The sequence below is a fragment of the Emys orbicularis genome, chromosome 12 (genome assembly GCF_028017835.1).
Source record: "Emys orbicularis isolate rEmyOrb1 chromosome 12, rEmyOrb1.hap1, whole genome shotgun sequence".
Lineage (NCBI taxonomy): Eukaryota > Metazoa > Chordata > Testudines > Emydidae > Emys > Emys orbicularis.
In genome coordinates, this window is record NC_088694.1 from 35,071,096 (window position 1) to 35,095,980 (window position 24,885).

Here is a 24,885-nt window from a genome sequence, read left to right on the forward strand (position 1 = left end):
TATAATCAAATGAAGGCATTATTGTCTCCTTGAGATCATGATTTTAAATCTGCTTGTGCAGAAAGGGGCGTTTACACCAGCTGCACAAATAGGATCAGAATCTAATCTATCTATCTATCTTTTCTGTACTGCCACCCACCATCACACTATCTGAGCACCTTCCACCTAAAATGAATAGCCATAATCAAGTTCCCAATGGACTTGATGAGGTTTCTGACCCTTTTCCTTTTGGGGGTATAAATGCTGCTTGGGATACCATGGCTTTTGGTTAATTGTTTGCTTGTGTGACAGAGTGTGGTGTGATGGTGTCATGTTGTGAACTTTGTTGTAGTATATGTGGAAATATTGTCAGGGTGACAGGACAAGTCTGACCTGGCTCAATGGCAGCTTATTGTGCTGCATTCTAATCAGCTGCCCTGCCTGGGAGAGGTCTTTGACACCTCACTGAAGGACCATCATTGAGAGCCCATCAAGACTGGAGTCTGGGGCCATCGATTTTTATTGTGTCTCCATTACTTGCCTACCCCCAGGGAAATGATTTTTCTATACAGGGAGCCCACTGGCATGGAAGTCAGCGATGGAACTTCACAGTTTGAACCCATGGCCCAGAGCCTGGGGCCTACTTAACAATGGGATCCACTGTTGGGGCCACATGGTTCTGTCCACGCCATGTGTAATAAAGACTTTCAGGAGCAAGATGGCAGAAGGGACTCCGCCCAGCTTGAAACACGGATGAACCCTGGACTCACAGAATCAGTGAGATCAGATTCAGACTGGGGGACGGGGTGTCTCAGAACTGCCTTGTTTTAAAGATCTGTGTTGGTTGAGGACTTATGGCATAAAGTTTCCCTTTGCTACACCCGTGTTCCTTGCCTTCCTGCAATGATCTTCTTAAAGAGGTTCAGATAGAAGCCAAAAGGGACCATAGGCTAGGTGAAGCTCTGGTGGAGTGTATGTAAGTGACTGGGGGCTTGGGAGAACTCAGACACTGGTTTTGAGCTCCAAGGCAGCTGGACAATGGCCTCCCACAGCCAATGGAAGGGGATCAGAGTGTTTCCTAGAGACCCAGAGCTAGAAACACTGATGAGACTCTACCCAGATGCATTTGCCTTGCAAGTAAATGGCTCCCAATGATTGGGTCCTCTTGCAAGAGACAGATGACTGGACAGCTGGATAAAGGGCCACGTTCTAACACCTTACTTATCTGCCTTTTGTTTTGTTTTATTTGATCAGTTGGTCAATTTGGTTTAGTTCTTTTATTCTTTTGGGGGAGGGGAGGGAAATTATTGTTACATGAGGATCTCAATATTTGGTCTTGTCTTTGGGAAGCCAATGTGTCAACTCTTTGATGTTTCTTTTTTTTCTGAGTGAGCTGAAGGTTTGCTTTCCACAATCACCAGCAGTCGGAAAGGAGCATCTGTAGTTTTCTGGATGGCTGAGTTCCTGCTGAAAGGTTTATTTGGATGGTCCTGGGATTGTATTGAATTAGTAATGACATGTTAGGGGCCTTGCACCTTGGATAAGTGCCTTTTGATTATTTTAAACATAAAATAAAACTCCAGCCACACTCTAACGTATTCATTTAGATGGAATACTTGGGCTGAAGGTGTTAACATAACCCAGTGACTGTCCAACGTTAAACAGTGTTAAACAAGTTCCAGAGGTTGGTGTCCATAGATCACAGCGTGCTTCGCACCATGGCAAACACATAATTAAAAATCCTGTTAACTTTTTATTAATAATCCAGACAGGAAAGGAAACCAGTTACAGTATTTGAAATTTAAAGAATTAAGTCAGGCTTTCATTTTAGCCACACTCCTTGTTCCGTTTCCCTTTAGCTGGAGGCAGTTTTTAGAAGGAAAACCCCCAGCTGTTTGGCAGTCTCTTAGATATATCATAGATGGTAATACCTGTCCTTTTGGGGAGAAGAGAAGAAGTTAGTTGAGTTGGGCTGGAGCTGTCATTGTTGCTGTTGTTTTTACTGTCCAGTCTTAGAAGCAAAATCCGCCTTGTTTGTCAATCTCGTCAGTGGTATCAAAGATGGAAATAACTGTGATTCCAGGTGGTGGTTGGGATTCAGCTGGAGCTGGTAGGGGTGGCGATATCATCTGGGTCCTTCACTCTTGTGCAGGGTCAGGATGACAAAGGCCTGGGGTCCCAGGAGACAGTAGGAGTGGCAGCCATGATGGTGAAGCTCATTCCGGTAGCCTCTGTGACAGTGTACCCTATAAGGCTTTATGGGGGGTGCTTATAAATGTATGTAGGACATAACTGGAATATGTTTTGTGCTGCCTGTGCCATGTAACATATCTCCGTAAAGGTTATGGTCTACTATATCTATTCATCCTATTTGTACACATATATCATTTTCTACTTGAGGTTAAGAATATGGGCTGTATACTTGCTTGGTTTCTAAGTAAGCTTTGTGAGGTATTTGGTCAGCTTCTTTAGGAAGGAATTTGCAAGGTTAAGTACCTGATCAGGAAGCACTTGGGGAACAATGCATCTTGGAATGCTCCAATGCACATAAGAAGTCTTTCTGGAGACATACAAGATACCATGTGGACAATGGCTTCGGCCTGTAAAGACTGAGTCGTGCAGGGACATGTGACTTGCCCAGGTGACTCCAGAACTCCATCTTGGAGCTGGACTTTGCATAGGAGTGAGGAGGGAGGGTCTCCACCACAAGAGAAAGTCTATTTAAACCCGTGGGATACCTCTCCATTTTGTCTTCAGCTGGCTAAAGAAGGAGCCTCTCCACACACACCCCGCACCCCCGGATACTTAAAGGAAACTGAAACAAAGGACAGTAATTACAGGGGGTGTGAGTGATTGCTGGATCCAGGCTAAAAGGAGATTAGCCTGTAAAAGGGAGCATTCTGGAACTGGTGAGGATCTTATCTGTATTTAGTTTAATTAGACATAGATTTGCACATTTTATTTTATTTTGCTTGGTGACTTACTTTGTTCTGTCTGTTACTACTTGGAACCACTTAAATCCTACTTTCTGTATTCAATAAAATCACTTTTTACTTATTAATTAACTCAGAGTATGTGTTAATACCTGGGGGAGCAAACAACTGTGCATATCTCTCTATCAGTGTTATAGAGGGCGAACAATTTATGAGTTTACCCTGTATAAGCTTTATACAGGGTAAAACGGATTTATTTGGGTTTAGACCCCATTGGGAGTTGGGCATCTGAGTGCTAAAGACAAGCACACTTCTGTGAGCTGTTTTCAGGTAAACTTGCAGCTTTGGGGCAAGTAATTCAGACCCTGGGTCTTTGTTGGAGCAGACAGGAGTGTCTGGCTCAGCAAGGCAGGGTGCTGGAGTCCTGAGCTGGCAGGGAAAACAGAAGCAGGGGTAGTCTTTGCACATCAGTTGGCAGCTCCCAAGGGGGTTTCTGTGATCCAACCCATCACAGCCTCCATCTGTTCTTCTTTTTGTTTTTTCTGTACTTTCCTCACAAATTTCAGAGTAGCAGCCGTGTTAGTCTGTATCCGCAAAAAGAACAGGAGTACTTGTGGCACCTTAGAGACTAACAAATTTATTAGAGCATAAGCTTTCGTGGGCTACAGCCCACTTCTTCAGATGCATATTCCTCACAAAATTTCTCTCTTTCTTTTAGGACCCAGAAAGGGAGTGATGGGTAGAATCATGTGACATAGTGGGGATTTCCCCTTGTTATGTTTTATGCGAGTCTTACTGTTTTGCATGAATGCTGTGTTTTCCTCAGTTTCCCTGTGTATTGCACCAATATCTAGGTGGTGGGAATAAGGGTGTGTTACTTTTGTGGGGGGCTGCTCCAGCTGCCTGCATGGATGCTATGGCCACCTCTTCATAACCTTGAGACCCAGGAGGGGGATGCAATCAGGTGACTCTTGGCTCAGGAAGTGAGACAAAGCCTGGAGGAGGAGCAACAGGCAGGGCAGGGGCCAAGCAGCTGGAAGCGAGTCAGTCTCAGCTGGTTTGGTGTGCAGGGGGAGGGCCAGAGCTCTGGCTCTTGGCTACTCTCCCTCCAAGATGGACTTGGCTGAAAGTCACTGATTTCTCTGCTAACAAGTTTTGTCCTATGCTGTGTTCCTGTCGACTGATAAATCTTCTGTTTTACTGGCTGGCTGAGAGTCACATCTGACTGCGGAGTTGGGGTGCAGGGCCCTCTGGCTTCCCCAGGAGTCCCACCAGGGAGGACTCATTGCGGGAAGCGCACGGTGTGGAAGGGGATGCTGAATGCTCCAAGGTTAGACCCAGGAAGTTTGAAGCTGTGTAAGCTTTTTGCTCTGGAGACAGTATGCTCAGAGAGAGGAGGCTCCCCCAGAGTCCTGACTGGCTTCATAGGGAGTAGTTCCAGAGCATTGCCCCAATGACTCTGTGACAAATAGTCCATCCTCTCATTATTTTCTCTTCCAATTAGGCTTAATATCCGACATACCAATTTTGGCTCATTAAGATTTCTTTTCAAAGAGAATTGGAGTTCATTCTTTTATACAATGTTTTTCTGTTTCTATTTTCAGAGGTAAATCTTCAATTCTATTTGGCTGTCATTTCTCCAAATCCTGATGTAAAAGTGTGTTTGTAAATGGAGATGCTCAGTCTTTGTTATGATGAACAAAATAAGGTGGCTTTTTATTGAAATTAGAAAATAAAGTGAAAATTTTATCAGACATTTTCCAGAGTTTTGGAGGGATAAAAATAAAAAGTAGAAAAATGACTACATTTACTCTTTGGGTTTTGCTTTTCTTCAGCTTTTTCTCCTCCCGTCCTTCATTTTTCCTTAGAAAAAGGGAAGAATGTAAAAATAGAGAAAATGGGGACAGAAGTAGTAAAAAAAACAAAAAACAAAAAAACCCTGAAAACACAAACCTAATTATTTTAGTTAAAAATGTGATCAATACTAATTTTTTTAATCAAAGGAGTTATTTTCAAAACCTTTGAAATGAAAATGTTTTTGAAATTGTTGTGTAGATTTGTGAAATATTTTGTTCTTCCCAATCAGCTTTTGTATATCTAATGCTAAGTTAAATTTGTTAGCACCTGCTAGTAAATATTAACACTTTTACTTCTTTCTTTCTGCATATTTGACTCATTTATATATTAACTATTCTTTAGAATCTTTACCTTCAACAAAGAGTATGTGTGACAAATCAGATAAAGTCAGAATGTATAGAACATCACAACATATGCTTCTGGGAGTATATTCTTGGCAACGAGGTTTCCTTTGTCCGACAACCTATATAACAATACTGGTATGGTAACTTAGTTTGGGAGAATGAAAACTTCACCTCTTTTCCAGATGCAGGAGAGACACAGATCCATCTCTTAGTCTGTCAACAAAGGGTGGCAAAGTATTCTCTTATTTTCTGTATTCTCCATAGTGCTGTATTAATCTCTGATTGATAATTTTAGATTAAATAATTCCAATTGAGCCCTTTATTTTGACAATCTGGAGTCCTTAACTCAGATGCAACAAATTGCTGTTCCACTGTGAAAACAAATTAAGCAAAAAAGACCTACTCTTAATCAACGGATCTGCAGTCCTAAGGTATCAGAAACTTTCAAAGAGATGTGTGCTCCTAAGTTTTAAGTGCTTTTGAAATTCCAGTACAGGTGGGTCTATTCTATTCTATTCTATTCCACTACTACAGGTGTGTCTATTTTATTCAGAGCAGAAACGGGGGGGGGGGGGGGGTCTATTCTACTCTAGTCCTAGTCTAGTCTAGTACATAAGGGTTTCGTCTATTATATTATAAACTAGTACAGGTGAGTCTATTCTATTATAGTCTATTCAACTAGTACAGGTGGGTCTACACTATTCTGTTCTAAAGAGGTACAGGTGGATCTATTCCAAAGTTTTCCAAAGGGATTAAAAAAAACATTTCACAGGAAATTTCAAACATATTTTGTTTTGTTCTAATTGAAAATAAAAACAAATGTGAAATACTGAAATTTCTCATGAAACAGAAATTTGGAGTGTCCATCAGCTCTATAAATAGACTCAGATTTTCAGAGACACCTAGGGGGTCTGGATGCTCAACTTTCCTTAACAATTAATGGAAATTGGGCATCAAAATTCCCTTGAAAAATGCCTTCCCTAGCCATAGTTTGAGAAAGTCCCAAACATGGCACAGCAGCCTTCTCCTCCTGTTCCCCTCTGCACACCTTCCCTAAGGCCTTAGTATAATTGGAGTCTCTGTGCCAGTCCTTTTCCAGTACTCCATGAAGCAGCAACAATAACCCTGGTTTGAATTCTAGACATGATATTCTTCCTGTTCATACATCATGTGTCCACCCACCTTTAATTATAGACATGTTCCCTGCTGCCATCCATCTTCTGAGTGAAATCCAAGGCAGTGGTGAATCATTTACAAATCCCTGAATAGCTGAAGCCAAGTGTCATAAACTGGGCTGTTTGTATCCAACCCACTGAGCCAATGTAAGACCACTATTAAGCCATGTCCTCAGCTGATGTCAAGCAATGTAGCTGAGTTGACGTCATGGAGCTATGCTGATGTAAAAGAGCTGAGGAGCCAGCTCATTGATTTTGTCAGTGTTTGTTGGTGTTGGTGTTGTTGGTCTACACTACGACTTTAATTCGGATTTAGCTGCTTTAATTCGAATTAACGCTTGACCCGTCCACACAACGAAGCCATTTAATTCGAATTAAAGAGCCCTTTAATTCGATTTCTGTACTCCTCCTCGACGAGAGGAGTAGCGTCAAAATCGGTATTGTTAATCCGAATTAAGGTTAGTGTGGCCGCAATTCGATGTTATTGGCAATTCAATGTTATTGGCTACCCACAATGCAACGCTCTGGAAATCGATGCTACTACGGTAGCTTGGACGCACACCACCGAATTAATGGTGCCTAGTGTGGCCGAATACATTCGAATTTATAAAATCGGTTTCCTAAATTCGAATTATATAAATTCGGATTAATCCCGTAGTGTAGACATACCCTAAGAGAGCTCCCATAAACTTCAGACCATGCACCCTAACCTGAACTCCACCCTCTCAGCCTCCCTTTCTTCATGCACCCGCTCACCGGGTGAGTTGAGCATTTAAGAGGGAATGGGCCCATACCATCTGTACCTTAATAACAGTCTATCAATGGCACCTGATAGGGGGCATCTGGTCTTTTTAAAGCACCATAGAGGAACAGGAAATAGGCGAGGAAGCTGTGGCAGAGGATTGCAGAGCTCAGTAGGCTCCTGCAGGAGACAGACCTTTGACCAAGGGGAGAGCAGAAGCAGATCCTGGAAAGGGATGAAAAGCTGTTCCCAACTTGGAGACTTGAAGATAGACAGAGAGAGAGACCACAGGGAGGAGAGGCTGTGTGCAGTTTGAGACTGGGCTGGAAGACTCTTTTGTGCTTATTTTGAATTTTATGTTAATAACCCAGACCCCAAGGAGGGACACATGAGTCTTAGTGGATTTATTGAGGACCCCCATGGAGGGAAATGGAGGCCAGGCACTGCACAGCTATCCCAAGCCACGAGGGGGCACTCCGGAGGTCACCACACTATTTATACACCCGTTTATCCAACTACCCTTTGCTGCCCTATCCACATAATTTGTGGATACTGATATAGTAGAATTTTGTGCTGGGAGGATTTAGTTTGATCCAGGCTGGAGATGGAAGACTGGCACTCCCAGAGGGGCAGAGTTAAGGTTGCAAGAGGAAATCTGCCTTTAGTTTTTCCCTTAACTTCTTTCAAGGGCTGCTTGGGATTTTTCACATGAGAGATTCTTCCCTTGAAAAATGTGATTTCATCAAAACTGACATTTCCTGCTGGACAGCTGGGAGCCTGGGAGATGGGCAGACAGCATGGGTATCTGGGCAGCGAGGCAGATGAAGAATCAGGCAGCTGTCAAGCTGAAGTCAACCAGGAGCCTGCTTGGTCTCCAATGAAAATTTCAATTTAATCTACACATTCAATGAAAAGTTCCCATTCTGTCAAAACAGCATCTTCCAATGGAAAATTGTTCCATAGGATAATTTTTGGCCAGCTCTAATCATTATATTTTAACATATTTATCTCACTGATTGGGTGATGTTCAAATTATTATCAAGGCCACTCAAGAGAAGAAATGAGAATCCAACCAAGAGGTCTTCAGCTTTTCTGCTCAGCCCATTATGTGAGTAAGACTTCGGGTGCAACATTGCATACCAAGCTATAGTGTCTCGTCTCTTTCCATTAATGATCAATGGGAAATTTGGGTAAATAAGCAAAGCAAGATTAGACCCCCAGGACTTCACTGCTTTTAGTGATAAACTATTTATTGCTTCAGATTTACCAGAGCACTCATCCCAGATTAAGCCAACAGCTAACTGATTAGGATACAAGGGGACTTTCTATGGGGCCCTGGGGTTCCACCTCTCAGTTTTATCAAATAGAAGACTGAGAAGTGACTTGATTACAGCATAGATATTCCTTCATGTGGAGAAAGGACCTGGTACTAAAGGGCACTTTTATTCTAGCAGGATAAGAACCAGTGGCTGGAAGCTGAAGCCAGACAAATGCAAATTAGGAATAGGGCACAAATGTTTAACCATGAGGGTTTGAAGGGGGACACTGACCCCACACTGGCTGGAAAGGGGTTAATGAGGGCCAGGAGCTCAGTCATCCCTACCCTGGTACACGTATGAGAGGTCAAACCCTGGAGTGAGGAATTAACAGAGGAAAAGCCCAATACAGCAATGAGCAGAAGAAGGGATGGTTCTCCTGTGCTATCTTGAAGGAAGGCCTAGTTTGTGTCAGAGAAAACCTATAGATTGCATGGAGCAAGGCTGGTCTGTGGCCAGGGGCTCTCCTGAAACTTCTGGATATGAGAGCCTCTTTGGGGCAGATAACCTTCGTGTGGAACTTGTATATTTGCTTTGTTCTCCATAACTAATCCTCTTTCCTTCTGGGTCCTGTGGAGCAGTGGGCCCAAGAAGGGGCTGTGAAAAAGGCCTAAGGACAGGCCAAGTTAGAAAGTAGCCCAGGGAAGAAGCAATGGGTGTGAATATACAGAGCTGAGCTGCTTTTGACAGGGTCCCTGGGCTGTAACCCAGAGTAGAGGGCAGGCCGGGGTTCCCCTACCAGCCTCCCAGAGGATGGTGACATGAAGATCCCCAGAGATGAGCTGGAAGGCCAATAAAGCCTGAAGTCAGGCTGAAGACCCAGTGTGAAGCTGCTGGACTACTGCTGAGCTGAACTGGCTTTACCTCAGAAGGGATGAGATTATATGTGATTTAGCTGGAGGGCCGAGTCACAAGAAGTAGACCACTGCAGAGTGGCCAAAGTGACAGTTGTCACAGGGTGCCAAAGAAGACCCTGCTAGGCCATGACCAAACATGAGGAAGCACACCAGCCAGGGAGTCACTCTTCTAGAGAAGATGATTAACTATTGGAAAAAGCTACCACGGGAAGTGGTGAATTCTCCATCTCTTGATATCTTCAGATCAAAACCAGATGCTTTTCTGAAAGTTGCTTTAATCAATCACACTTTATTGGACTAAATACAGAGTTAGCTGGGTGAAAAGTAATGTCCTGCTATGTACAGGAGGTCAGAGAAGATGATTCAATGTCCCTGCTTGACTAAGATCTGTGAATCTATGAACCTTCTTCTGAAGCAGTTTGTACTAGCCAGTTTTGAGACAGAAGAATGGATAAAGTAGATGACTGGCCTCCTCTAAAGTGGCAATTCCTATGTTCCTTAGAACTGATAAAGAGAAACACCTCATTTGACATTAGAAATTTTCCTATTTCCATAACATTTCCTTTGAAGCTAGAACTTCTCCTATCTCCACATTTTTTTCACTTAGGTTAGAATTTCACCTGTTACACTTGTTTGTAAATTCTAAAAATAAATGCAGCATTAACTCTGCCTTTCTGGCAGCTGAAAATTCCCATTAGCAGAAGTTTCCAGGGAGTTGTTGCTCTCTCATGTAACGAATAAGAGGAGGCAGTCACTTTTGGGATCAGGTAAAAGCCAGCAATGCCAAGTAGGAGAATGGAACTGGGGGTCCTCTGTAGAACTCTCAGATCTCTTTACTGAGGTCCATGAAGAAGATGGAGATAGACTCTAGATCCTGTATCGTACTCTCTGAAAGACTGTATGAAGATGTCACATCAGAGAGTCCAGCTTTTGTTATACCCATTTTGGAGGAAGCACAACGTTTCTCATCAGATTCACAGAAGATAAAGGATGAAGTATACTGTCATGAATAATGTGTAACTGAGATACTGTCTTTCTGCGAGATACACCCTGAAGAGACAATTTTAGACGTACATATTATCTATCATTAATTTTCTAATGCTTTCTAAGTTACAGACGATAAAAGCAACCTTAGAACACATGATCTTACAGTTTGCTAAGACTGGAAAAATGTAATTTCTAGCAGATATGAAGAAGAAATAGGCAAGGATTAAAATTAATATTGTATTGTATCTGATATTTACATGGATAGGATTTGTAAACCTGTTAAAACTCCCTAAACAAAGGCATAGAATAACAAACAAACAACTAATATTGTATGCTTAACTAAAATTTCAAATACAAATTCATCACTAAATAAGGCATCAACAAAAAATTCAGAGATGTGTTTGATAAAGAGATAGAATAATAAACCATACAAATGAAGGGCTGGGAAGGGTCTCGAGAGGTCACCTAGTCCAGTGGCTCTCAACCAGGGTTTCCTGTATCCTGGGGGGTACTCAGAGGCCTTCCAGGGGGTACTAAACTCATTTACATCAGTGTTTCTTGACCTGGGGCTTGCAGGCCCAAGGGTGGTCATGGGACAGTTGGCGTGGGGGGGGGGGCACAAAGGCAGGGCTGGCATTAGGAGGTGGCAAGCAGTGCAATTTCCCGGGGCCCCACACCATAGGAACCCCCTGTGAAGCTAAGTTACATGCTTCAGCCCTGGACAGCACAGCTTGGGCTTCAGACAAGGCTCACAAGTGAAAAACAGGCTCAGTATCACACTGAAATGTATCAGAAGGGTAGCCGTGTTAGTCTGGATCTGTAAAAGCAGCAAAGAGTCCTGTGGCACCTTATAGACTAACAGATGTATTGGAGCATGAGCTTTCGTGGGTGAATACCCACTTTGTCGGATGCATGTAGTGGAAATTTCCAGAGGCAGGTATAAATATGCAAGCAAGAGTGAGTCGGACTAGAGATAACGAGATTAGTTCAATCAGGGAGGATGAGGCCCTGTTCTAGCAGTTGAGGTGTGAACACCAAGGGAGGAGAAACTGCTTTTGTAGTTGGCTAGCCATTCACAGTCTTTGTTTAATCCTGAGCTGATGGTGTCAAATTTGCAGATGAACTGAAGCTCAGCAGTCTCTCTTTGAAGTCTTGTCCTGAAGTTTTTTTGCTGCAGGATGGCTACCTTTAAATCTGCTATTGTGTGTCCAGGGAGATTGAAGTGTTCTCCTACAGGTTTTTGTATATTGTATATCCTCCCTGATTGAACTAACCTCATTATCTCTAGCCTGACTCACTCTTGCTTGCATATGTATACCTGCCTCTGGAAATTTCAACTACATGCATCCGACGAAGTGGGTATTCACCCACGAAAGCTCATGCTCCAATACATCTGTTAGTCTATAAGGTGCCACAGGACTCTTTGCTACTGAAATGTAAGTACAATACTTACATCCCCATGGATTTATTTTAGAATTATATGATTCAGTAAGTGTGCTGTGACACTTTTGTATTTTTATGTTGGATTTTGTAAGCAAGTAGTTTTTAAGGGAGGTGAAACTGGGTATACTCAAGACAACTCAGACTCCTGCAAGAGGTACAATAGTCTGGAAAGGTTGAGAACCACTTACCTAGCCCACCCTCCTGCGCTGACCATCTAGACCATCTCTGACAAGTGTTTGTCTAAGCTGCTTTTCAAAGTGTCCAATGACAGGGATTCCAAAACCTGCCTTGGTAACCTGTTCCAGGGCTTAACTACCCTTAGAGTTATAATATTTTTCTACTATCTAAACTAAATCTCCCTTGCTGGTGATTAGGCTGATTCCTTCTTGTGAGACCCTCATTGGGCATGAAGAATGATTGATCGTTGTCCTCTTTATAACAACCTTTTACATATTTGGAGACTTAACAGGTTCCACCACAGTTTTCTCTTCTCTAGACTAAATCTGCCAAGTTCTTTCTACTTTTCCTCATAGGTTGGGTTTTCAAAACCTTTTCTCATTTTGTTGCTCTCTTCTGGATTCTCTCCAATTTGTTCACATATTTCTTATAGTGTGATGGCCAAAACTGGACACAATCCTCCAGGTGAGGCCTTCCTGGTGCTGAGTAGAGTAGAACAATTACCTCCCTTGTCTTACATACAACATACCACACAACCTGTGGAACTCTTTGCCAGAGGATGTTGTGAAGGCCAAGATTATAACAGGGTTCCAAAAAGAACTAGATAAATTCATGGAAAATATGTCCATCAATGGCTATTAGCCAGGATGGGCAGGGATGGTGTCCCTAGCCTCTGTTTGCCAGAAGCTGGGAATGGTCGACAGGGGATGGATCACTTGATGATTACCTGTTCTGTTCATTCCCTCTGGGGCACCTGGCGTTAGCCACTGTCAGCAGACATGATACTGGGCTATCTGGAACTTTGGTCTGACCCAGTGTGGATGTTCTTATGTCTTTGGTTTTACTTGTTAGTATGTACAGGAAGCTGTGTGGTCTCATAGCACTGTGAAGACTTTCAGTGATTATGTTTCTCAGCAGATGGCACACCACTTTATAAAGGGAATGCAATATTATTCTGATATTTTTCAGATGCAGAAAGTGAGGCATGGAATGATGTGCTCAAGGTCACACTGGGTCAGGATTGGAGCCCAGCTCTCCTGACTCCCTGTCTTGGCCACTACATTAGACAATGCTGAACTGCACAGAGTAACTGGGGAGAACTGAGATACCAACCCAGCTAAAGGGTTTCATGTTAAAGCATCTACAGGGACTTTGATAATGTTTGTAGGGCAAAAGTCCAAGTGCAGAAATCCCAGACAGCCTGTCTCTCCCTCTATAACCAGATTTAAACATCAACAAAAATAAAGTGACACCCACCTCTCCCACTCCCCAAAAAATGTATCTGTTTCATGTCATTCTCCACAGGCTACTATTACTGCTTTTTAAAAATTACTTTTCTTGATAGAACCCATGGCAAACACAGAACAGGGAAATCAAACATCCATCGTGGGATTCATCCTCCCAGGCTTTGGGAATCTCCATGAACGGCAAATTCTTCTCTTCCCACTGTTTCTAGTGGTCTACATTGTGACCATGGCCGGGAACATCCTCATTGTTGTACTAGTTGTGGCTGATCAGGACCTTCACACCCCCATGTATTTCTTCTTGGGGAACTTGTCCTGCCTGGAGACCTGCTACATCTCCACCATCCTGCCCAGGGTGCTGGCCAGTTTCCTGACTGGGGACAGAACCATTTCTGTTAGTGGCTGCCTCATACAATTTGAAATCTTTGGTTCTCTGTTAGCTACAGAATGTTGTCTCTTATCAGTAATGTCTTAAGACTGGCATTTAGCCATTTGCAAACCTCTGCATTATGCAGCCCACATGAATAGTAGATTGTCCTTCCAGCTAGCAGCTGGGTCTTGGCTAAGTGGGTCTGCGGTCAGCACCATCGTAACATATTGTTTGTCACAATTGATTTTCTATGGCCCCAGTGAAATTGACCATTTCCATGTGATTACACCCCATTGGTAAAACTGTCCTGCGGTGACACCAACTGGATGGTTCATGTGATTTTCCTTCTCTCCTTCATATTCATTCTTCCTCCATTTCTCTTAACCCTGACATCTTACGTGTGTATCATCTGTGCTGTCCTGAGAATCCCTTCCAGCACGGGGAGGGAAAAGGCTATCACCTCATCATGGTGACAATTTTCTATGAGACCCTGTTCATTGTCTACGTGCTCCCAGACACTGCTGCACTGAACGAAGTGTTCTCCATTCTTCTATACGGTCCTGACTCCCATGGCCAACACCCTCATCTACAGAGAGGTCAAGGAGGCCCTGAAAAAAGCTCTTAGTAAGACTATGACTTTTATAATGAATCACAAACTTTTTTCTAGGCATTTATTGTAAGTTGCAATTAAATATGTATAACAGGAGCTCTTCTGTGACAGTCCCCCATTGATTAAGCTTTCTTGCATCGACACCTCTCAGTATGAAATGCAGTTGTTTACAGCTACTGTACTGGTCATCTTCACTCCATTTACTCTCATCCTTGTGTCCTAAAGTAACTCCATTGGAGATGATGGGATTGATTCCCCCTTACTCACCCTGGTGCAAATCAGGAGTAAATCTATTGGAATCAATGGGGCTGATTCTTCCTCACTCACCCTGGTGTAAATCAGGAGTAACTCCAATGGAGTCGATGGGGCTGATTCCCTCTTACTCACCCTGGTGCAAATCAGGAGTAACTCCAATGGAGTCAATGGGACTGATTCCCCCTGGTGTAAATCAGGAGTAACTCCAATGAAGGTGATGGGGCTGATTCCCTCTTATTCACCCTGGTGTAAATCAGGTGTGACTCCATTAGAGTGAATGGGACCTGTGGTGGGTTCCTCCCCGCTGGGGTTCCACATGGAACTTCGGTACCACTGAGCCCCCTGACCCACCAGCCTGGACTCCGTATCACACTATACTGCTGTGACAAGCTGACAAGTCCTCCAGCCTGCACTTTAACCACCATACATACAGGTAGGGACACAATCAGCTGCAGTTACATGCAGGATCTCTGACCAGCACCTGCATAGGAAGGCTACAGATAGGACACTCCCAGCTTTTCAGGTGCACACTCTCTCTGGCATATCAACCCAACATTATACCGTCTTGCGCTGCACAAGGAACTGTACAGTGCAAGCTCATAAAATTCGCCCCCCCTCCCTTAATGAGAGAGGAATATACAACAGCCTTTGCCCCGAGTTATGATTCCCACACACTTCACTCCAACTCACTGGTTTAGATAAAGCAAAAACAAGTTTATTAACTACAAAACACCCTAAGAGATGATACAAGCAGGCTGCAGATCCTTAAGGGGCAAGCTGCATGTGCTTTAGAGCTTGGAATCCCCAGGTATTCCATACACAGGCTAGAAATCTCTTTAGCCTGAGTCCAGCACTTCCCCCAGTTCAGTCTCTGTTCCTCAGGTGTTTCCAGGAGTCTTCTTGTGTGGGAGTGAAGAACTTCAGATGATGTCGTTCCCTGTCTTATATAGTGTTTGCATATGGTGGGAACCCTTTGTTCCCAAAGCTTGGTTCCCAGACCAGTCTGTGGAAAAAATACTGACATCCAAGATGGAGTCCAGAGACATGTGATCTCATCACATGTCCTTGTAGAGTCACAGAAGCTGTACGGGGAGATTTTGACAAACCAGTAAAGTGCTTGAAACCACTATGGCTTATTGTTAAAAAGCAACCTAGTCAGCAGGCTATAAAGTGGCCATGCAGCTTGACCACGGCAGGAGGGGAGGGGGTTTTGGGTGCCACAGAAAGGGCAGCTTGACCCCGTGTCCTTCCTGATAAGAATTGTGTTGAAGTTGCTGATACATGCATTTTAAAAGACTAGGATGTACCCCCCAGGAATGTCTATTGGGGTCTCAAGGCTGCAAGCTCTGGAAAAACCCACACCTGGTTAATCAATAATCAGAAGGAGCCTCTTGCTTGCCCATTGGAACTGCTTACTTAACAAGTTTTCTTTAAGGGACATGTCATTGTATTACTAATGTATAAATAAGGGGGAAAAGCTTGAGATAGGTGGGATTCTTCGGGACTGGCCTCTCCCTCTGGATACATCTTGTGTTCCCCCAGCGGCAGACGGGCTGCCGCTGTGTCACTCGAAAGCCACACTCAGCTTTGGTAATTATCAAGGGTTGGGGGTGTTTTACTAATCTTGTTGCGGATGTGTGTAAGTGCTTGAGATTAAGTAAAGTTTAGCTTTAAGTGAAAGCACTTTTGTGTTGTCTTGATTGTGCCAGCCATCTATCGGTCGGACGGCCGTGTCTCCCCTGATTTATTTCCTGACACCTCGCACAGAGTAAAAGTTACCAAGAGCTTTGGGTTGAAAGAACCCTGGGTAACACAGCCATTACTTGGAGGCTGTCTGGAGCGTTCTCAGGAAGGCTCACCAGGTGGGAGATAAGCTTCTCCTAAGACCTATTGTTTTTTTCCTAATGGCCAACTGCCCTGAATAGGCCCTTCCCCACCCACTATCTAGACTGAAAGCATCTTGTCTAGTGGGCGTTACCCAGGTGTAACTACATTTGAAAGACAGCCAATATTCATAACTTCCGATACAAAAATGATACATGCATACAAATAGGATAATCATATTCAGCAAATCATAACTTTTCCAATGACACATCACGACTTATATTGCATAACATACATTAGAATTATGTCATAATCATATCATAATAATATCACTGCGAAGAATATGGGGTGCAGTGTCACAGGGCTGATTCCCTCTTACTCATGCTGGTGAAAATCAGGAGTAATTCCTTTGGAGTCTATGACAGGTTTCAGAGTAGCAGCCGTGTTAGTCTGTATCGGCAAAAAGAACAGGAGTACTTGTGGCACCTTAGAGACTAACAAATTTATTAGAGCATAAGCTTTCGTGGGCTACAGCCCACTTCTTCGGATGCATCCGAAGAAGTGGGCTGTAGCCCACGAAGCTTATGCTCTAATAAATTTGTTAGTCTCTAAGGTGCCACAAGTACTCCTGTTCTTTTTGGAGTCTATGATTCCGATTCCCCCAGGGTAAGTCCATGGTGTTATATTGGAGTGTGGTTGGCCTAAAGAAGAGGAAATTCAGGCCCTTTGACTCCAGTCTCTGATGCAACCTCTACTCTCTGAACCCTGTTACCCTAGACTCTGGGCATCTCCCTCTGCCTCACAGTCCAGACCTCCAAAGAAACACCCACAGCCCCTAATCCCCTCCCTCCAATTCCACAACTCTCCACCCCACAGACCCTCTCAGCCCCTGTTCTTTGAGATCCCCCCTCCTATGATCCAGAAACAATTCCCCACCCAGAATTCTTGGCTCAACTTCCTCAGAGATCCCTTCTGAAACCCTCTGCCCACTATCCCCCTCCTCTGCTCAGCCCCACTCCCCTGACATGCAGCCCCAGGGAACAGCCCCCCAAAACATAGCTCCAAACAGCTGTCCATTCTATCTTCACATTCTCCATTGGCAGGCCCTGACCACCACTTCCTTCCACCCCACCCTTTTTCTCCCTCTGCCTTGCCTAGCTCCCTCTCCTGAACAGTGCCTCCAGGGTGGCCTCCACCCAGGCCCACACAGCACACAGAAAACCTGGGTATTGCCATTCTAAACCTACCCTAACTGACCCTTGTGCAGCCCACTCCGGATTACAACCTGCACTCAGTGACCTCTGTGCAGCCCCCACCCCTCCACACTCTGTCCTCAGTGACCTCTGTGCAGCCCCTCACCATGGCACCCTACCCTGAGTGATTCCCCTGTGACGGGTTGGATCACAGAAACCCCCTTGGGAGCTGCCAACTGATGTGCCAAGACTATCTCTGCTCCTGTTTTCCCTGCCAGCTCAGGACTCCAGCACCCTGTCTTGCTGAGCCAGACACTCCCGTCTGCTCCAACAAAGACCCAGGGTCTGAATTACTTGCCCCAAAGCTGCAGGTTTACCTGAAAACAGCTCACAGAAGTGTGCTTGTCGTTAGCACTTTAGCAACTCCCAATGAGGTCTAAACCCAAATAAATCCGTTTTACCCTGTATAAAGCTTATGCAGGGTAAACTCATAAATTGTTCGCCCTCTATAACACTGATTGAGAGATATGCACAGTTGTTTGCTCCCCCAGGTATTAATACATACTCTGAGTTAATTAATAAGTAAAAAGTGATTTTATTAAATACAGAAAGTAGGATTTAAGTGTTTCCAAATAGTAACAGACAGAACAAAGTAAGTCACCAAGCAAAATAAAATAAAATGCGCAAATCTATATCTAATCAAACTGAATACAGATAAGATCCTCACCAGTTCCAGAATGCTCCCTTTTACAGGCTAATCTCCTTTTAGCCTGGGTCCAGCAATCACTCACACCCCCTGTAGTTACTGTCCTTTGTTCCAGTTTCTTTCAAGTATCTTGGGGGTGTGGGTGTGTGGAGAGGCTCTCTCTTTAGCCAGCTGAAGACAAAATGAAGGGGTCTCCTACGGGTTTAAATAGACTTTCTCTTGTGAGTGGAGACCCCCCTTCTCACTCCTATGCAAAGTCCAGCTCCAAGATGGAGTTCTGGAGTCACCTGGGCAAGTCACATGTCCATGCATGACTCACAGTCTTTGCAGGCAGAAGCCATTGTCCACATGGTATCTTGTATGTCTCCAGAAAGACTTCTTATGTGGATTGGAGCATTCCAAGATGCATTGTTCCCCAAGTGCTTCCTGATCGGGTACTTAACCTTGCAAATTCCTTCCTAAAGAAGCTGACCAAATGCCTCACAAAGCTTACTTAGAAATCAAGCAAGTATACAACCAATATTCTTAATCACAAGTACAAAATGATATTTGTGTACAAATAGGATGAATAGATATAGTAGACCATAACTTTTACAGAGATATGTTACATGACACAGGCAGCACAAAACATATTCCAGTTATGTCATATTCCCATAAAGCCTTATGGGAGGTACCATCACACCCCCTGCAGGCCCCTCACCTCCACAGCCTGGCCTCAGTGACCCCTGTGCAGCCCCCTCCCTGTCACACCCACCCCTCAGTGACCCTGTGCAGCCCACTCCCTTCCATACCCTGCCCTCACTGAACCCTGTAAAGCCCCCTGCCCTCAACACCCTGACTTCAGTGATCCTGTCCATCCTCCTCCCCTACACACCCTTCCCCCTGTGCACCTGTGCAGCCCCCTCTCCTTCGTATCCCACCCACAGTGACCCTTGTGCTTCCCCCTCCCCATAACAGCCTGCTCCCAATTGCCCCTTGCAGCCCACTCCCCTTCACACCCTGTGTTATGTAGTGGGGTTTTCCCCCTGTTATGTTGTATTTGAGCCTATGTGAGTCTTACAGTTTTGCATGTATGCTGTGTGTCCCTCAGTTTCCCTGTTTATTGCACCAATGTCTAAGTGGTGGGAATAAGGATGTGTGACTTTTGTGGGGGTTGCTCCAGCTGCCTGAATGGATGCTATGGCTGCCCCTTCGTTACCTGAGACCCAGGAGGGGGATGTGACCAGGTGACACTTGTCTCTGGAAGTGAAACAAAGGCTGGAGGAGGAACCATGGGCAGATCAGGGGCCAGGCAGCTGGAAACGAGTCAGTCTCCGCTGGCTTTGGGGAGGACTGTGTAAGCTCCTTGCCCTGGAGACAGTATGCCTGAGAGAGGAGACTCCCCCAGAGTCCTGCCTGGCTTCGTGTGGAGTAGTTCCAAAGTATCACCCCAGTGACTCCATGACAGTCTGAACAGGAGTCACTGAGGTCAGGGTGTGATGGGGGAGGGGCTGGATCACTGAAGGTAGGGTGCGGATGGGAGGGGGTTGTACAGGAGTTACGGAGGGCAGGGTGTGACGGGGAGGTGGCTGCAAAGAGTCAGTGAGTTCAGTGTGTGGAGGGGAGGAAGCTGCACTGGGGTTACTGAATGTGGGGGGAAGAGGCAGCACTGGAGTCACAGGGGGCAGGTTTTGATGGGGAGGGGGCTGCAGGGATCACTGAGTTCAGGGTGCGGATGGGAGGGGGCTGCACAGGGTGCATTGAGGACTTGGTCTGAAGGGAGGGGGTTGCACAAGGGTCACTGATGGCAGGGTACGGAGGGGCGGGGGCTGCACTGGAGTCACTGAGGGCAGTGTGTGAGGGGGAGGGGGCTGCACAGGGGTCACTGAGGGTAGGTTGTGGAGGGGATGGGGTGCACAGGGGTCGTTGAAGTCAGGGTGTGATGGTGAGGGGGCTGTGTGATGAAGTGGGGATTTTCCCTTGTTATGTTGTATGTGAGTCTTATTGTTTTGCATGAATGCTGTGTGTGCCTCAGTTTCCCTGTGTATTTCACCAATGTCTAGGTGGTGGGAATAAGGGTGTGTGACTTTTGTGGGGGGCTTCTCCAGCTGCCTGCGTGGATTCTATGGCTGCCCCTTCATAATCTGAGACCCAGGAGGGGATGTGACCAGTGACTCTTGGCCCGGAAAGCGAGACAAAGGCTGGAGGAGGAGCAATGGGGATGGCAGAGGCCAGGCAGCTGGAAACAAGTCAGTCTCAGCTGGCTTGGGGTGCAGGGGGAGGACCAGAACCCTGGTCCTGGGCTTCCCTCCCCACAAGATGGATTTGATTTCTGTGCTAACAACTTCTGCCCTACGCTGTGTTCCTATCAACTAATAAACCTCCTGTTTTACTGGCTGGCTGAGAGTCACGTCTGACTGTGGAGCTGGGGTTCAGGGCCCTTTGGCTTCCCCAGGAGCCCCGCTTGGCTGCACTCGCTGCGGGAAGCGCACAGTGTGGAAGGGGATGCTGAACGCTCTGAGGTCAGACCCAGGAAGGTCGAGGCTGTGTAAGCTTTTTGCCCTGGAGACAGTATGCTCAGAGAGAGGCTCCCCCAAATCATCACCAAATGCTGCCTCAGGTTAAGGACAGGGATAGATGCCTGTCTTGCACCCTTTGGGAAGGCTGGCAATTGGAACCAGGCTGGCCCTTCGGAAAGGCTCCGGTGTCTAGCCCCCTTCCTGGGTCCCAAGGCCATAGAGCTGTTTAGCCAGATGGGCCGGGTGGCAGACTGGCTCTCACTCGTGGCCCCAGCATATATGTCTGCGGGGACTCTCCTGGGCTCAGGCCCCTCGGACCGCCAGTGGGAGCGGAAGGTGGTGGTCAATGGGGAGACATTACTGAGGTGGCGAGACCCTGGAACAGAAAGAACTGTTGTCAGGCCTCGTGTGGTGCAGTCTCACCAGATCTTGACGGACTGTGTGACCTAGGTGAAGGTCCCAGGGATGAAGACCCTCACCCTCCCTATGGCCCAGATCCCTGTGCAGACAGAGGAGGGGTCGGGTTGGCTGGTAGTTGGGGTTCTCCAAGATATTGTCTGTGACCTCCTGTTGGGAAATGCCTATGTCTCTTTGGGACAGGATCCAGGCCCTGCTCCTGTAATGGATGAGGATTTGAATTTGAATCCAGGGAACCAATCGGCTTAGACTGAAGCGGTCAGTGAAAATGCAAATGACCTGGCTGGCAGGGGGCAGGTGCTGCTAAGCTCCAGATACCTGCCTGTGTGTAACCAGAGCCCTGGAGCTGAGTGGGACAGAGAGATACTTCCCGTCCCCCTGCACAGGGGGGAGGTGGCTCACACTGGCTCTGAAGCTGTGAGCAAAGCAGCGGGCTCGCTGCCTGCCCTCACTGGGACAGCAGAGGCAAAGCTGATTCCAGGGGGATCGGAGACCCCAGCTGAGTGTGGGAATGACAGCCAGGGCGGGACAGCTGCCGACCAGGGCTGCCTTGTCCAGAGGTGCAAAAGGCCCAGGACAAGGGTAAAGCAAGCTTGGGACACATGCCTGTCATAGGGGAGCCTTTTCAGAAGATGGCCCTGGACTTGCTGAGGTATGAATGGGAGGGGAAGCTTCCCCTGATAGAGAATCAGTGGTGGAGTATGTACTGACTTTCCGGGAAAAGCTCACTGAGCTCATGGGTCCGGCCAGGGAGAACCTAGCCAGGGTCCAAGGGAGGCAGAAGGTCTGGTACAGCTGCTCAGCCTATGGAACAGGGGACCAGGTGAGGGTTCTTGTCCCGGTGAGGAAGAATAAGATGCAAGCTGCCTGGAATGGGCCCTTCAAGGTCATCAAGCAGCTGAGTGAGGAGAACGATGTGGTGGAACTGCCCAACCGGGCTCACAGCCACCGAGGGGACCAGGTCAACATGATGGAGCTGTACTGGGACAGGAAGAGGCTGGTACTGGCCGTGTGTGGCTAGTGGGAGAAAAGGAATGATCCCCTGGTGTGTCTCTTCACTGAGACAGGAGCCAGCCCCTTGTTGGAATCAATTCCACTCTCTGACCAGCTAACCCTTGCCCAGCAGGCAGAGATCAGAGAGATGCTGCATTCATACCAAAAGCTGTTTTCCAACTGGCCTGGGCTCACTAACCAAGCTGTCCATTGGATGGAGCCGGGAGCCAGCCCTCCCATCAGGTGTTCCTCATTCAGAGTAACTGGGAACACAGCCCAGGCCCTGGAGGGAGAGGTCAGAGACATGCTGGCTTTAGGGGTGATCCAGCCCTGGGGCCTCTCCCGTGGTGCTGGTACCCAGAAAAGATATCTGGTGTCTTCCCATGGGATCTCAACAAAGGCTACTGGCAGGTGCCTTTGGATCCAGATGCCAGGATGAAACCTGATTTTGTCACTCCTTTGGGGCTTTACAAGTCCCTAGTCCTACCTTTCAGCCTCAAGGAGGTGCCGGTCACCTACCAGCACCTGGTGGATCAGTTACTGAGGGGGATGGAGAGTTTTACTATAGCGTACATTGATGATAACTGTGCCATTAGCCAGACCTGGGAGGACCATGTGTTCCAGGTAAAGATGGGGCTGAGTCGCCTTCGGGATGCAGGGCTGACTGTAAAAGCTGGGACGTGTAAGGTGGGGATGGCAGAGGTGTTGTACCTGGGCCACAAGGTGGGGAATGGCGGACTAAAGCCAGAGTCCGCCAAGGTAGGGGCAATCGGAGAAAGACCTGTTCCCCAGACTAAGAATCAGGCACAGGTCTTGATTGGTTTGGCAGGGCACTACCGGAGGTTTGTGCCCCACTTTAGCTCTGTGTCAGCTCCTATCACTGAGCTATGCAAGACGAGTAGGGCAGACAAGGTGGTCTGGACCAGGCAGTGCCAGAGGGCTCTCTGCACACTGAAGAAGGATTTGATCAAGGTCCCAGTGCTGGGAACCCCAGACTTTGACAAGCCCTTTATGGTGTTCACCGATGCCCCAGACACAGGGCTGGGCGCGGTGCTGAGGCAGGCCAATGCAAACAGGGAAAAACACCCCATCATGTACCTGAGCAGGAAGCTGCTGCCCTGGGAGCAGAGCTATGCAGCCATAGAGAAGGAATGCCTGGCCCTGGAGTGGGCTCTTAAAAGGCTACAGCTGGATGTATTTGGGTGGCGCTTCACTGTGTATCTGGACCACTTGCCCTGCTGTGGCTGCACTAGATGAGGGGGCCAATGCCGAGCTCCTGAGGTGGAGTCTGTCCTTCCAGGATTATGAGATGGAGGTGGTCCACGTTAAGGGGAGTCACTGGCTAAAGTGACCCTGCTCAGTTCGGTGTCAAATGGGGGAGAGATGTGACATAGTGGGGATTTTCAATGTTATGTTGTATGTGAGCCTATGTGAGTCTTACTGTTTTGCATGAGTGCTGTGTGTGCCTCAGTTTCCCTGCGTATTGCACCAATGTCTGGGTGGTGGGAATAAGGGTGTGTGACTTTTGTGGGGGCTGCTCCAGCTGCCTGCATGGATGCTATGGCCGCCCTTTCGTAACCTTATACCCAGGACGGGTATGCGACCAGGTGACTCTTGGAGGAGGAGCAACGGGCAGGGCAGTGGCCAGGCAGCTGGAAGCGAGTCAGTCTTGGCTGGCTTTGGGTGCAGAGGGAGGGTCAGTATGCTCGGAGAGAGGAGGCATGCTACCCCAGAGTCCTGACTGGCTTTGTAGGGAGTAGTTCCAGAGCATTGCCCCAATGACTCTGTGACATACCGTACAGTCCCCTCCCCTCCACACCCTGGCCTCAGTGACCGCTGAACAGCCCCCTCCCCATCGCACCCTTCCCTCAGTGACCCCTGTGTATCCCCCTCCCCTTCACACCCTGTCCTCAGTGACCCCTGTGCAGACCCCTCCCCTCCACATTCTGCCCTCAGTTACCCTCTGCAGCCCCCTCCCCCACACACCTTGCCATCAGTGACCCCTGTGTAGTCCCCTCCCCTCGATACCCTGTATTCAGTGTCACTGGTGTGATGATCTGTATCTACTCCATATGAAACCAGCCTGGACTCTGGTGGAGCATGCCTCCTCTCTCTGAGCATACTGTCTCCAGGGCAAGAAGCTTATGCAGCTTCGACCTTCCTAGGTCTGACTTCAGAGCATTCAGCGTCCCCTTCCACACCATGCACTTCCTGCAGCCAGGGCCAGATTAACTTTTTGTGGGCCTGGCGCCAAACATATTTGTGGGCCCCTCTGGGGAATGAAGGGGTCAGGGGCAAGAGCACAGCAGGGAGGGCGGATTTGATTTAAATAATTATTTATATCACTAGTCAGGAAGACTCAATTTAATTATGGTTTTCTACATAAAAGTGCATTCTTGTTGGTTGTTATAACCTTAATACATATGCTTCACAATTCAGAGATAGATGTAGGTTTTATTTTTAGAAGGTAAACACTAAACATTTTTAAACAGTAATTTATTTTGAAAACTTTCAGATGAGTTTTACAGCTATATCAGAAAATGAATGATTGTTTGGTTATTTCATTTACCAAAGATAATTGAAGCAGATATTTATGAAGTCATTGGGAGGTGAACTATCTCCAGTTCAACAGGCTAAACATTAATATTTGGAGTATTTTCTTGCCAGGCTGTATTAGGAGGAGAACATCACCAGACAGACATTTAAATTGTTTTATTTAACTAAAACAACAACATTAAGTATTCTGGATTTTTTTCTTCAACAGCAAACAATATTTTAACAAAAAAGCATATATCCCTCGCTTCTTACATTTATCTCCAGACTTCTTCTCCTTGTCCAGATCTATTCTGCCCCCAACAATCTTCTATTCACTGAACTTTTTGAAACTTTTCACTTTTAAAGAGAGGTAAGGGATTGACTCTGTGTACACAAATTTGCAGAGGGACAATAGAGTTGAGATCTGTTA

At 46.4% G+C, this 24,885-nt stretch overlaps 1 protein-coding gene across 1 annotated transcript in view; it reads right to left on the reverse strand.

Annotated features, from left to right (window-relative positions):
• Positions 1-24,885, reverse strand: part of LOC135886051 (cytosolic phospholipase A2 gamma-like) — a 979,292-nt gene that overhangs the window by 624,935 nt on the left and 329,472 nt on the right.